The 15,273-nt window shown below is 44.9% G+C and overlaps 1 protein-coding gene and 1 non-coding gene across 15 annotated transcripts in view; one reads left to right on the top strand and one right to left on the bottom strand.

Annotated features, from left to right (window-relative positions):
* PPP6R3 (protein phosphatase 6 regulatory subunit 3) overlaps positions 1 to 13,899 on the bottom strand; it is a 50,027-nt gene extending 36,128 nt beyond the window's left edge. For 7 of the 14 annotated variants that reach the window (XR_011903632.1, XR_011903628.1, XR_011903630.1 and 4 more), the window contains exons 1-2: positions 13,753 to 13,883; positions 3,374 to 3,537 (exon numbers count right to left, since the gene is read on the bottom strand). The gene's annotated coding sequence lies outside the window, so the exon portion shown is untranslated. Of the gene's footprint in view, positions 1 to 3,373; positions 3,538 to 13,752 lie in introns of all 14 variants that reach the window. The other 7 variants (XR_011903631.1, XR_011903629.1, XR_011903633.1 and 4 more) reach the window with 2 other exon arrangements.
* Positions 13,900 to 14,399: 500 nt separating this feature from the next.
* TRNAA-AGC (transfer RNA alanine (anticodon AGC)) lies at positions 14,400 to 14,472 on the top strand. Its single transcript has one exon. It is a non-coding gene; the product is annotated as a tRNA-Ala (tRNA).
* Positions 14,473 to 15,273: the final 801 nt, after the last annotated feature.

Raw genomic sequence — 15,273 nt, 5'->3', positions numbered from 1 at the left:
AAGCTTACAAATGCACCTTCCCCAAAGCCTTTACATCTTTTGCCTACTACAAATGAAGAAAACTATGGTGTATTTTATTCCACAGGAACTAGACCAGCTGCCTCCAGAGGCCAAAATGTTCAGCTGAGATCTCCACGAGAACAAAACTTGTGGATATAATTATTACAAGGTTCTCCATAGTCTCCAGTAGATGTAGCAGTCAAACAGCTTTTCCAAATGCAGGCATCGCTGTTCTCAGTCTACAAAATGAACCATAAATCCTAGACAGATATGCCCCTACAAGAATAATTTTGGGGACTGTCTCCTGTCTTGAATCTCTTTACAAAATACACTTCTTTAAGACTATTTAAATGAGCAGATCACCTAAGTTCTGGACTTCTATACAACTTACACAGGTGAATCTTTAACCAGGAGTTACCCTCCAGCTTGGTAGCTCATACCTGTGGTAGCTACAAGCAGATTGGGCCATCTAAATCAGCACAAAAACAGAACTAAAAGGATGATATTTCAGGTATGATGTTTCACTTGACAACTGAATGTGTTAAAAACACAGACCCAGAGCTTCCATCAGGAACTTCACATGTTTTTACAGCACTACACAATTGCACACGAGTATCTTCAAGTGCACTGAGTGTCAAGCTGAAGCTGCTGCAGTGTTTTGAGACCCTAAGAAGTGCTACACAGAGTAGTAAGGATTGCGTTGCCACGTACCAAACTAAGAACACAACTTCTTTCCACAACACCATTTTCTTCATATGGAGTTCAAGAGCACAGAGGGGGGAAAAAAATCAATTACTTTTGCACCAAAAAACACACACACAACTTTCCTATGATCAAACATATCCTAAGTTAAGCAGGATATTTCAATAAAACAGGATTTTCCCACTCTCAGGCAGCAGCTAACAGAAGGCAACTTCATCATTAGATGCAAAAAGAGGAGCCACAAACGCAGTCCTTGGCACCGTCAATGTTACTCAACCAAATCTAATTTCTCAGTACTTCCATGAAGCATTTTCAGTGCAAACAATGAACCTTCCATAAAACCAAACAGGTGAGCATGCTCAGGGGAAGTAATGAGAGAAACAGCATCTTTTAATGATAACACCATGAGAATTTAGCAACATTTCAAAGACCTTTAACAGCAAGTGGCTTCTTTAAAATGCTAGGCATGTCCTTCTGCCAGCTCCCCAAGATTCCTATTGGTTTAGTACACTTCATTAGTTTCCAACTTATTTCTGCCCAAAACAATGAATGTTAATCAGATACTACATTGGCATTCATAAAGGCCTTAGTTTGATACTGGACATTTACCATCTGTTCAAAGTAAAACTAAGCAAAAGTCTGTCCCTGAAAAAAATTGGAGAGAGAGACAGAACAGCAGTCATGAGCACTGACAGAATACACTCTAGTGGCTACTTCTTAAACTGCTAAGATAGCAACTACTCTTCCAAATCCTAGATTCAACTGCATTGTATCGCACGTAGCAATCACAAACTAAAATAAAAGCTATAATACAGCAGTGTTTTTGTGAGACAGTTCCTGCATTTCTTAAACACAGGTGGAATCATATGAGTAAGTTCCTACCACCGTTGAGCTGTAAGATACAGGAACTGCAGGGGAACATTCCTTGCAGATAACCCAGTGACAGTTCCGTGTTTAAAACACTTAGCAGGTAGAATTCCACTTCCATACCAAAACAACACACTGCTTCTCCCAAGTACTATCAACAACTCCTGTGTAGCTAAAGTGTGTTTGGGAACACAACAGAAAAAATTCAGCACTTGCATTAACTATTCTACAGTTTAACAGTGTACTATTGGATACAACTGATTCCAGCCAGCACACATTTACAGCATAGATACTCCTGAAATGAAAGCCCTTAGCTGAGTTAACTACACACTTGAGAGAAATACACGGCAGTCCTTTATTGACTAGAAGAAAAACCATGTTTGTAAACAGCAAGAAAACAGTCATTTTCCTAACACTCTCAAACAGCTGTCTCCAGCTCCCAGCCAGAAGGGAAATTATCTAATAAGGAAGGATGATTTTCATTCTCTATTTACTAAACAGTAACTACCTTCTCTTCACTTCCCAAAGGAGGGGCCTGTGACAGTTGTAGAGCAGCTACAAATTGAGACAGAAGTGACATCTCTTTCACACTTACCATTCCATACTCCCACTGGCTGCCCTTACATCCAGCTCAGAGCTACAAATACGTGTGTTTTTACACAGTATAGATAATATACACCCATCATGTGCACACCTACAGAAGTCTATTGACTGAGTGTCCCAGCTGTCAATCACTATGATGTAGTACAGAAAAACTTCCAGAACAGTTCATGTTGACTTGAAGACAGTGATACCTCCAAATTCCTGAGGTCGTAACTCTCTGACAAAAGATCTACATTTCACAATCAAGTTACAAGAGCAGTTTAGAACCAAGCCACCAGCATAGCCTCGGTGATTCCTACACTATGGCAAACCGCTGGTTAATAATTGTTAATAAATGTAAGTTCTTGTTACCTATAACTACAAATGAGACCCTGGCCTCCCCCTACCCAAAAGCAATAGAATAATTTTCTACTATCTTCACTCCAGCAGCCAAACATTTACAAATGTCAAGTATTAATTGGTCAGGGAATTCAGTTAGATTCTCAGTATTTTGAACTCTTCCCATTATTTTCAAAATGGAAATTAGGTTATTTACGTACTGAGAAGAACAGATGGCTCAGCAATATTATACCAACACTGCTACATAATGCATACCTACATAGAAGGCGGTTTTTATTCAGCAGCATTCAGTCTGATACAAAAAACAGGCTGCAGAAGAAAGAATTATTCTACTCCAATACGAGAACCTATAATGCCAAAAATCTTTCATACCTAACATATGTCAATGCATAAACACATTTGCTTTGAAACTCTTCAAAGAATGGGAGGTTGGACAACTGATACACTTCCAGGCACAAAATCAAAACACTTTAAAACATGTTCTCTGCAAAACAAATAGAATAACCACAACAGCGTGTCTAGAATGAGCCTCAAGGGTCAACTAAGACTGAAGGGAAGAGGTGGAACAGGGGCTGAGAAACAAAATAAAAGCAAAAGGTAGCGCAACAGCAGAATGGATTAAAAGACAAAGTGAAAAACAGCCATCTGTAAAGTTGTTGTTGGGAAAAAAGAAGGCTGAAAGGAAAAGAATGGCCACAAAGCCTGACCTGCAGAAAAAGGAAAAGCAGGTAAATAAGCCTTTAGTGAAGACGAGAGACAAAGTTAAAGCATTTAGGAACAACTTAAAGTTTAATCAGAGGCTTTATAGATGCCAAAGCTAAGTGTACCGCTATAGATGAAATTTAATAGCAACATTTCTTACCTGTTAAACAAAAGCTTTAACAAAATTTAAACAACAGAATTTGTACTCTCTCAGGCTCCTTCCCATTACAGGGTATCCTGGCAACAGCAAAAATCTTTCAATCTACAGTATTAGCAGATTAGCAGGACTGAATTAGGATTGAATTAGATGAAGCAGATTTCCTCCTACAACGACAAAAAAGACATTTTATAATTTAGTGTTGTTAACAGGCTCTCGGTTCAGTAGTTCAACAACTGCACAAACACGAAGTGTTGCTTTGCAGGCAATAAGGCACACGAGCTAAAGGAGGAAACAACTCCATCAACCTAAATATATGCAAGAAAAATACATTCATAGAGTGGTTTGGGTTGGAAGGAATTCTTGGAATTCTTTCTGAACGCAAAGTTAACATTTACATTTCAGTTACAATCACCCAATGAATGTGCTCTGGTTGGTACTTTTTTATTTATTCACTTCAGGGCTAGGAAGTTTTGCTTGCAGTACTACACTATTCGGTACCTCCCAACTGCACTGGAACCAGAAGCCATCACTCCCCTGTTTCATGCACAACGGCACAGAGATTCCAAGCCCTGACATACACAAACATTAAATACAGCCTTTCCTAAGGCTATTTTAGTAACCAACGTACACATGAACTGAAGGTCAGCGTAATACATTGGCCATAATACTTTCAAAGGTCAAACATGTTTTTCATCCTGAGATCTTCAGGTCGAAATGTCAAGTAGGTTTGCCAATCCCTCGTGAGCCAAGTGACTTACAAGAGCAGAAAAAGTAAACAGGAGGGCTGAATTTTCTTTGCTTTACCCAGGTTTTCTTGGTTGCCATTTCTGGTTTTCAAATGCACACACATGGGTAGAGGGGAAAAAAACACACACTTTCTTTCCTTCAAATAATAGGAGGGCTGCTCTGAAAGTAACGCTGTTTTATGATGTTGGCCCAGAACACCAGAGGCAGATGGTGGTGCTGTAGCAGTAAAGGTTGAACCTTCCCATCACTATTCCATTACATTTTGTTGCTGTGTGACAGATGGCAGCAGAGCATGACAAAATGGCATCTGACATGGAAGTGCAGATGGAGCAAAGGTGTGTCACTGAATTCCTCCACCAGGAGGAAACTACACCCACTGACATTCACTGAGGTTTGCTGAACATCTACGGAGACCAAAGAGTGGATGTCAGCACAGTGAGGTGGTGGGTGTTCAGTATGCCTTAAGTGTGAGTATACAACAGATCAAGTGCATTTCCCCCCTTTTTCCAGCAGCTTATTACCCCAGAAAACTTCCACAGTGAAGCTACCATCCTGCAACAGGAAACTACTAAATGTTAACGCTCAAGGCAGAACAGCGCAAAAATCATTTAAGAGACTGAATAGTATCATCATCATTTCTTTAGCAAACCCCTCCAAACATCTGGTGGAGAGAATCCAAATATGTCCTCATTAGAACACTAGTATACTACAGTTTACTACAGAATTCAATGAGGAACATCTCTTCCTCTCCCAGAATCACACTGAAGCCAGCAGTCCCAACACGATCCACTCAGCACATGGTCTACTCCCTGACACCACACCTGACAAACCTCTGCAAGCCACTTCAAAGTGAAAACATGCTTTACGAGGTGACAGATGAGGTTGCTGTGAGAAGCAAGGAAAGAGGGTTGTGGTTTGGGTTGGATTTCTTTTTTTAAATCCACATGCTGAAGTAGCTCAAAGGGTTCACCAGTCACCAGGGCCTGCATGGCCAAGGAACAGCACACTGCTAGGGACAGGGAAACCAGGATGCACCTCTTCCATCTCTGTTCCTAATTACGTGACTTTAAGTTGCTTCAAGACTGTAGCATGAAAGCTTTCCTGCAGCTGATAATGAGAGTAAGATATCTATGATTGGAGAGACAATTCAGCAACGGTTCTATTCTCCCAACCAACCAGATGGCAATTTGCAGCATAGCTCCTCAATTCCTGCACAGCTTCCCCAGAAATGGGGAAAAAAAAACAGTACTGCTAATCTACTGCTGAGGTTGTACAGGCCTCAGTTTGAACACTGAAGGAGAAAATCCTAACTTAAGGAGACAGCCTTATGGTTAATGTATGAGTTCAAGCAGGAGTCTTTACACGTTTATTCCTTTCTGCTTCAGTTGGTGCTTGCAACAAGGGTGGGGGGTTTTACGTTTGTGATCCACCAGTTATTAGACTTGAAGGACAACTGGAAAAAATAAATAAAAATCAATGGTATTTAGCACCACGGCCGCACTAGAGCTGGGTCAGTGTCTCACTTCCTCTGCCTCACGCTGCCCCAACCAGCGGGGACACTGCTGAAAACAAGCAGGGAAGGGATGAGAAGGCTCTTTGTTTGAATGTGTTTACCAGAACCAGGCAACAGGAAACTTTTTTTTTTCATAGTAAGGTAGTAGCAGAAGCAGCGCTAACAGACAACAATACAGCTGTGTCAGACACTGCGCTACACTACAGCCACTCAGACCTATGCTTCGCTTGCCTTCGTGAAGCAGAGCACAACTGCACACACAGCTTTCCGACCCTCTGTCAGTACCTGGCATGGCACACTGTAAATACAAAAGTCTATGCATAATTGGCTTGGATGTTACCTCCATGGCATGGCAGTGCATAATGTAAACATACCCACTTAATCTGGACAGCCTTTAACTGCTCAGACAAACAAGTTCATCCTCCTTTTCACCTTGTTGATTAGACCTTGAAAGTTGGATGCAAGTCAAGTTTTGAGGTATGTGAAAAAACAGAGGTAGAAGAAAGCTGCTTGCTTCAGTAACTTCAAACCAGGTCAGCAAAGAGTGCCCTCCTGTACGGGCAGAATAAGCAAGTCCTACAAGTTTTCTTTGTATGCAACATGTCAGTCTTGTTAAAATGCATACTTAATAAAATTTGCAGTTCAGAAATGGAAGCTGGCAACAGCCTCTCAGAGCCCAGCACTGCTTTGCCTCTCGAAGTTCCCCTCAGCTATTGCTGCTGCCAGAATTAGAATGGACTTAACGCCCTAAAAATTAAACCCACAGTTGCCTGTCATGTACTTTCCCACATTTGACTCTAGTGTCACTACAGGTTCCCCGGACCTCCCCGCTCACATTACAGACTACCCGAACTTCACTAGTTAACAGACTCTGGGCAAAACATTCCTGCTTTTCCTCATACTAAGGCTGAGAGAACCATTAAGATAAATTCTGACAGCTGCACATTTTCAAGGTGTCAGGGAAGACTGCCCTTTTCATAAAGCAAAAGCTGAGCCCCTAAATATATTATCTTGAATTTCTGTGCTACCACATGCTGTAAGGACAGAACTAATCAACCCGTTCTGTGCACATACCCAGGCTAACATGTCATATCAGGCTAGCATGACCATATCACAAACAAACATGTTTTGCTCTCCAAACTGAAGGCTGGAATCCCTACAGCGCAATTTGGAGTGTGCAGCATGAAAAGAACAAATGAAGATATTTCTTCTTTTAATCTATAATTCAAGTAGGTGAAAATAAACCCTTGACTTCAACTTACACTTGAGGAAAAGAATTCCTAATCTTGACTTCATGTACCAAAACTTAGGTCTCCTCTATGCTTATTTCCGCAGCCTCTCCATTTGCACATTTATCAACACGACAAGAGAAAGTTACTCCAATGTATCCATTAAGCAAGGAAATACAATCACAGCGGCAGCTGAGATTCAGCTTACCAACCCTAAGAACAACTGCTTTGAATGAGCAGACTTCACCTAGTCTCACTCACTGAAAATAACAGCCATCCATTAAACTTACATAAGTTCTAGAAGAGAAATCAGAAAAGAAGCAAGTAATGGAAGGTCACAGAGGAGGCATCTTGCAGAGCCTTCCGAGTTATCCTTGCTGCTTGAACCTGAGTTTCACACCTCACAAGGTGCACACACACAGTCAGATCAGATGGCCCAGACACAGCTGCATCTGGTACCTCAATCAAATGCATTCTGTCCCCACAGAGCTCTTCCATTTTGATGGACAGTAGTGGAAAAAAGATCACCAACACCGCTGAACAGAAGGTGCCCCCTTCCTCCACATGCCGTATGCATCCCGTGTTTGAAGAAAAAGCCGCAAGTTGCAAAGGGAAATGCAAGACCTACTCTGCAATCTCTGTGGTCTTCAAAACTTTTCTAAAGCTCCGCTTCAGTTCTTTGCACCGGATCATTAAGAGAGGTTTCAGACTTCCAATCCTTTTTCATAGACAACCACAGAGAGGCACAGATTTTCATTTTCTTTTTACTGTCTGCCTTTGAATTCCCATCCCTGCAATTCTGATCCAGGCCATCAGATTTCCCACTGTGTCACTGGACAGTTAGAGATTAATATGCATTTATGACTTGCATTTCTGAGTCAAAGCACCCAGGCCAGGAGGGGCCAGCACTCCATCCAGCAACACCAAGGTTCTTTTTTAGATGCATAAGCACAGCAGGAGTGCACAATGGTACAGACCACCCCAGGAAAAAGAAAAGCATTTGTTCCCATCCACCATCAAAATCATATGAATGAGCAGGAAAACAGTACCTGGCACATCTACTGAGAAACAAATGCAATCAAACAGTGTAATAGGTTGAGAAAGAGCATAGTTTTCAGTTCAGCCCCCAGCCACCTCGTACTGGTATTACAGTACAGTACAGTACAGCGGTATTAAGTTCTTGGATTGCGACTCTTGGAGAGCCCTCATCCAGAAAACAATGAAACTGAAGAATTACAGACACAGCACAACTTTCGAAGTCTGATAGCAAAGTACACCCCTTCCAGATGAGCAAAGAGATCCCAGAACACCACTGGTAAAGTAACAGGAAGAACTCAGTAATGTCAGAAGAATAGTAAGGTTGGAATTAGCTGCAAGATACTTACAAAAGCTAAGTGCTAAATGCTAATATCAACTCACAGCTGTGGCAGCAATTACTTTCTCTTTTTACAACCTGCAGAGCCCAGCAAGTTGTGCAGTGGCCTTACCCCATCTTTCACCTATACCAGGTTTCTTGCTGCTTTGCCTGTAAATCCTCAAAGCTGCACGCTCACCACCACAGTCAATACAAGGAGCATCATGTTTACTATGCTGACCATTAAGAACTGCAGACCTTCTGGCAATCACATCTTTACCACCTCTGTTACTTCAGGGAGACTCAGGTAAACTTCATTTAAATATAGTGTTCACCACACAGCCCCTTTTTTGCCGTTAAGTAAAAGGTGGGTTCGAGTAACAAAAAGCCCATCACTGGCATCAAGCACACAAAGATGTGTCTGATGAATGCAAGCTTGTCACAGCCAAAAGGAAGCACTCACTACTTCATACACAGTTCAGTACAGCTTCTACAGCTGCCACTCACGAGATGGAAAAGCCTCAGCCAAAGTGCAGTTAGCCAAGTCAGCGCCATGAGGAGCACTAAACTCGGCCTTCACGTCAGCCAGAAGGGTACAAAGACAGACCACGGGAGGTAAGGAATGTAACTTCTGTGCTTTGGCAGTTTTCAAAGATTCCCATCTGCAATGCAGCAAAAATGAAAGCACGTTGGTTTGCTGTAGCTGCACGTCACAACTTCATCAGGAAACCCACCTGCCCAGAAGTGGGTCTTCCACTGCTATGGCCTCACTTCTGTTGTCTCTAGACTTTCCATCTTTATTTCCAACCCTCCCCCCTCCCCAAGACGTTTGGTGCCAGCAGCTGAACTTGTCAAACAAATGCAATTTACTAGGTATTCCTGATGGGTTAGCTTGCTAATTACAGGCTACATGGCAAGTCTGCCAAGGCAGTGACAAAAGGCAAAGTTACCAGCTGAGCATTTTAAATACAAGACAGATTAAAGTACTACCTCATCAGTATGAAGAGAACACCAAGAGAGCCCTACGCCTATTTTAAAGGTAAGGTTACAAGGCACTACACAGGAATAAGAGTTTTGGCTTTTTGCTGCTGTTTTCCACCAGAACCTTGCCTTGTCTTTTATCCTATTGTAACTCCCAGTTAAGAAGAGTTTGCTTCCACCACTCACACAAAAAAAAGCCAACAAGCAGTAAACAAAGCATGGAGACCTCTATTTTCAGTTTCTGTCACAGAGATGCTAACTGTGTAAGTACGCTGGTATAAAGATGCAGAAATCCACCCTGAGCAGGCAGCAGCTGATACTCCTCCCACAGCACAAGTACCACAAAAATAACAGCAATCTGTAATTCAGAAGACCCAATGGACATAGAAAAGAGACCACTAGGCCACACACTCCATCTCCCCACAGAAGCGTAATAGCGTATGTATAAATGCTTGGAATCACCTCATCCAAAATTAAATAGGAAAGTTCCTAGGTGTTTCTCCAAGAAAACCAACCTGCATGTCTCAGCCATCAGGCAGTTCCTGCTTTCGTGTACATGTTGCTTTTTTGGTTTTGAATTAAAATCTGCTGCCCTTCACACCATAGTTCCATCTTAATCACATCCTCACTATCCATTTCATATATGCTCTCCTTTAACCACTCCACCAACACACCCAAAATACCTCCAAGTCTCTCGCTCCTGTGTAACAACAGGTTCACAGTGTTGAGAGAATATTTTCAGTCTGTTCAGTTACGTTCAGAGGAAGAGACAACATACACTGCCAGATCACATACCACAGCTTCACAGTCCATGCACCTGCATACCAAAGTCAATCAGGTACTCTTCCCCACAGCAGGTGGCACAGATCCTGCCACTCAGCGCTCCAGGTTTTTAAGCCTCAGAGGAGAGGAACTGATAGGTCTGCTTAATGGGATTAGGGAAGGACCACATGGAGTCCCAGTTGGACTACACGATCTTACAGGTCTTTTCCAACTGAAACAATTCTATGATACTGGGGAAACAGCAAAAAGAAACAGCCGAGGGGGTTGGTATGCTGCAAGGCCTTTTTACACCCCACACTCCTACTACGCTTCTCAGCACCAAAGGGAAGCTATTCAATAAACACAGCTCAGGACAAAATCTTTGAGTAAAAAATAAAAGAAATAAAAGAAATCAATAAGAGATTTTTTTTTCTTCCCAATTTAGCGTTAAGAACTGTTACCCAAATGCTCCAGAAGAGCCAGCAGCAAAGCTGTTAGCAGCTTCCACCCAGTGTCATCCCGATCCGATCAGTTCAGTCCATTCAGATTCCTGAAAAACATCCCAAACCAGCTATAGAGCTGTATGTAATACCCAAGAGTAGAAAAACATTTTACTTCAGTTGCTTAGTAGCATATGGTTTCTACAACAGATGCCGGAACATTGACACATCACCAAAACGCTTAAATGTGATACGCAAAGCTTTCAGCATTCCTACTCTCTCTGTACTTTCTGCTTAATCTTCCAGGCTTCCCTCCCACCCTAAACACCAGAACCGAACCCAATCACTAAATGGCTTCAAGTCCTTTGCTCTTCTCCTCCAACTTGGAAGAAATGGGTCGAGACAAGCAAGATACTATTTTTCATCTATCCCTATGTGTTTTATTACTGTGGGAAGCCTTGCCAAAAACCATGGCTCCCGTCTTGCTCTAGAGAAACGCCATCAGATGTATTCTCTTGTGTGAATTCAGATGCAGCGCCTACTGTGAGAAACACACCATCCTAAACCTGCCATGTGACACAGAATATATGGAAACCTTGAGGGTCACAGATGAAAATGCTACTATGACCACCAGAACTCGATGCCACATGGAATGCTTGTGACATCCCATCTTACTATGGAAATAGGCCTCCGCTGCCCACAGAGGCTGTATTTCCATCTCAACTTCCAAAGGCCATGAATGAACTCAGTTATGAGTGAGATGGGAACACACAAGTCCACTGCTACAAAGATACTGCGTACAGTGCTGCAACACTGAAACTAGCAGATAAAATATTTCAATACAGCGATACAAAGCAATCAGCTTAACTGCCTGCAGAGCTAAATAAATACTACAGAGCCTTTTAAGCACTTGGACAAAAAGAGAACATCATCAGTTGAGAGAAAGGGAACCTGACCAGAGAGCTCATCAAAGCATCGCTCTCCTAAGGTTTCAGTCACACACTGGTTGCTTCGGAGCCAGCTGTGTAGTGCAGCACAGCACAGTATGTGTACTCCAAGCTTAAGCTGAGCACAGAAGCAAAGCTGTTGAGCCACAGCACTAGAGTTCACTCTCTAACCATCTGTTAATATTAACGTTACACACATAATTTTCTGCTGTAATACGGTAGAATTTCTATTCAAGTGACTTGAAGTCCACCCTGAGATCATCATCTGATTCACTCCAGTTGGTATCCTGTCTATAGCATCACCTCTGTTAAGTGCAAGAAATAAGCGCTCGGAAGGAAACAGCCACATTTCCTCACTTTATCAAATCAACAGCAGCACAGCAAACAGTTTGCAAGCAATATTGTAAAGATGCACACAAACTATTTAATATCCTTAATTCCGTAATGGAATATTAACAGCTTACATTTAAGAGAATCCAGCGACACGACAACCACTGCAGCTTACGTATAAATCTAACTTGCTTGCAAAGAAGTGACAATGCACCACCTTGCTTAAAGACATTACCACTGAACAGGCTGCTTTACTGAATATTTCTGAACTGCAAATTCACATGAAGCAGTGTTTGCTTTAATTACGCTGCAAACAGAACCCTCCAACAGGTCTTCTGGCCAAAATAAGGTCTCCGTAGAAGCTAAATTCCTGTAGTAACTCAGAAGTGCGGGATCTGATACTGCATTGCCCACAGAAAGGAAATAAAACCTTATCTGGGTAAAAGCAGCATCACAGATAGATGAAACTCATCATTTCAGCACCTTTGAAGAAGTACTTAGGATTACAAACTGTTAAGAACTTCACATGCTGGTTGTATACCACATCTGCATGGGGTCTCGTTTATAAGCTGAATATTGGAAACATAATTCTGTATTGCTCTTTTCGATTTGCATAATAAAGGCCCCTGCAAGCTACAGTTAGTCCGTGCCTCCCCAAGGGAGCACAAAGAAGTAAGGCAGAGCTAAGCAATCAGACTCCTACGTGCTGTGCTGAAACCACGTTGCAGTTTATCAAACTTGAGTATTCCAGACAGATCACTGAAACAGTGTATTTGTGCAGTTCACAGCTACTAAGAAGAAGAAAGAAAGCGCTGGGTATTTGTGCAGTTAGCGTGCTACTATGTGTACAATAGTATGATAGATTAAGCCTGCTTAATATTCAGCATTTAAAACAAAAAAGAACAAACCACCACCACCACCACCTTGATCTCTAAGGTCCCTTCCAACTTGCACGATACTATGATGATGATACTACACCTAAACAGTTTAGAGTACATTTACACCCATCCCACCGAAGGACACTGTCTACCTAAACAGTAACACAACCCGCAATACAACCTTTCATTTTTAAAGCAATCACTCTCCAGGAAGATTCCCTAAAGCTTCTACATCGCCCCTAAGCTTTCTGTATTCCTCCGCCCAGAACTTTGGGATAGCGCAAATAAGCGTGCTGCTACTTATGTCACATTGGTGGAGAGAATCCCCTGACCTCAGCTCCACCTGCGCTTATGTCACAAGGCTGCAACACCAACTCCCCCTTACGCTTACTGAAGTTTCTAACTATTAAAGCAACACAAAAACAAGCAGCAGGTTTCAAAGCTGGATTTTGCCAAGTGTATTTAGCAACAGATAAATCAATACTGCCACACTCTCATCACATTTTAACCAAAAGGAATAATAATAATGAATAAAAATAATAACTATTTGGGGAAAAAAAAATGCAGCATCCTCACAGGAATACAGCAGCAGTGATTTTGAAGAAGGAAAGCAAAAGCAAAGTTAGCTATCGGTAGGGCAATCCAGACTGACAACCGAGACACAGGAGAGAAGTTCTGTAATCGGTACCCACACAAGTGACTGCTGGCGGCACGGAGCAGCACACGGTCGGCCCCACAGCACTCGGCCAGCCCGAGGAGCAACGCACCGCATCGGATCGCACCGCACCGCATCGGATCGCACCGTATCGCACCGCACCGCGCGGCCCGCCGCTCCGCCCCAGCCGGCGGCTCCAAACCAGCACCGCCCCTCCGCGGGCGCCCAGCAGTTCTGAGCCCCACCGAAGGGCCCGAGGCGGCGGCCCTGAGCCCTCCCCGCCGCGCCCAGGCCGGCGGCACCCCATAGCCGCAGCCCGGCGCGGTCCGGGCTCAGGGCTCCACGCGCGAGCAGCTGGCCGATACCGGCCGGCCCACGCAGCCCCGCCGGGCTCCGACCCCGCGCCGCCTGAGGAGCGCGCGGAGCCCCCGCGCGGAGGGGGAAGGCGCCAGGCCCACGCCGCCGCGGAAAGGCCCCGAACGCGGCGCCCGCCCTCCGGAGCTCTGCCGGAGGAAGGCCTCGGCGCCGCTGCGCCCAACGTACCTCGGCAAGAGCGTCACCCCGCCACAGGCCCCGGGCTGCCTCCGCTCAGGCGGGAAAGCCACCGCTCGCCACCATCACCTACGCTCCAAGATGGCGGACATATCAGCGCCTGCGAGCCCTCCTCTCCCTCCGCCCCGCCTGCCAATCATACCGCCCCGGCTCCGCCCCGCCTCTTTCCTATTGGGTGGCGTGCGCGGCTCGGCCTCTCATTGGCAGTATCCTCGCTGTCAGTCACCTAATCAGAATGCTGCTACGGGCTTAAGCGGGGATGAGGGCGGGCCGTCGATTTCTTTCTAGCCAGTCGGCGCACGAGAAGGGCGCATCTCTCTTCCCACCTTCCCACTTAGCAACAGCGGCACGTCACCGTGACGGGCGTTTCCATTGTCCAATCGGAAGAGCGGAGGCCTCTTAAAAAATAATAACCTCTGCGGGTCCAATCCGGAGCCGAGGCGCTCGGAGCCGGCGGGCGGCCGCGGCGGGAGGGGCGTGCGGTGGCGCTCTCCCTTCGGCCTCGCCCCTCCGCTCCTCCGCATTGGTCGCTGCGCAGGGACACGCCCCTCGGGGCGCCGCGCGGGCGCCAAACTGCCTGACAACAAGTGCGGGGGGGGCGGAGTGAGGCTGCGTGCGGAGAACGGAGGCTGCGCAGTGGGGAATTAGCTCAAATGGTAGAGCGCTCGCTTAGCATGCGAGAGGTAGCGGGATCGATGCCCGCATTCTCCAGCGGAGGGGTTGTTTTATTCCCGGATTAAAGCGCAGCGTGGAGCTCTCGGTGTTCCGTGCTGGGATGCGGTTGAGCCTAGGACGGAAAAAGCAAGGCTTTAAATAATGCGTTTTTCTTGTGCCAGCTGCCGCCGTGATTCAGCGCCTCTGCCCCTCCTTGGGAGACCGGCTCGACTTCGCAAGCGGCTGCGGGTAACCTGCCCAACCAGCTCAGCCCGTGGCTCTGCCGTCGCTAAAGTGAGAGCAAAGCGGGGGAGCCGGGCCGTGCCCTTCCAGTGCGGGACCGCAACTCTTGTCTGTGTGTTAATTCAACAACAAAGTAACGACTGTAGAGCGAGGCCGGCTGAGCCGCCAACACTCCAGATTTAGCCATAACCCTCACAAACCCCTTTATCCTCCTCACAGGATGAGAGAGGGGAAAAAAAAGAACCTTCGAAGAATGTTAATGATTTAGGCTGAGGGCTTATCAGCATTGCAAAAACTAAGTAGCTTTAAGGGGAAGGAAGAAACATTTCTGAACAACGACTTCATGGTTTTGCTGCTGAGGGGGAACGTGGATGCTTTGGGCTGCACCAAACCCACGAGTTAATCCATTTAGTTGAAACAAAATGTTCAAGTTCGGTCTTTTAATCTCATTTCCAACGCTGATCCTATTAGCATTTCTAAGGAAAAGCTGCTGGGGACTGGGATGGGACCTCCATACCATCCCCCTTGGAAAGGGCCGTTTTGGGATCAGGGAAGGCAACAGCAGCGAGAAGATTCCTGAGGCAACGAGGCCTAACTATGAAGCTAAAAAAGCAC

The sequence above is a fragment of the Excalfactoria chinensis genome, chromosome 5 (assembly GCF_039878825.1).
Source record: "Excalfactoria chinensis isolate bCotChi1 chromosome 5, bCotChi1.hap2, whole genome shotgun sequence".
Lineage (NCBI taxonomy): Eukaryota > Metazoa > Chordata > Aves > Galliformes > Phasianidae > Excalfactoria > Excalfactoria chinensis.
The sequence above is the reverse complement of the archived record's forward strand: the minus strand, read 5'-3'. Positions and strand labels throughout refer to the sequence as shown.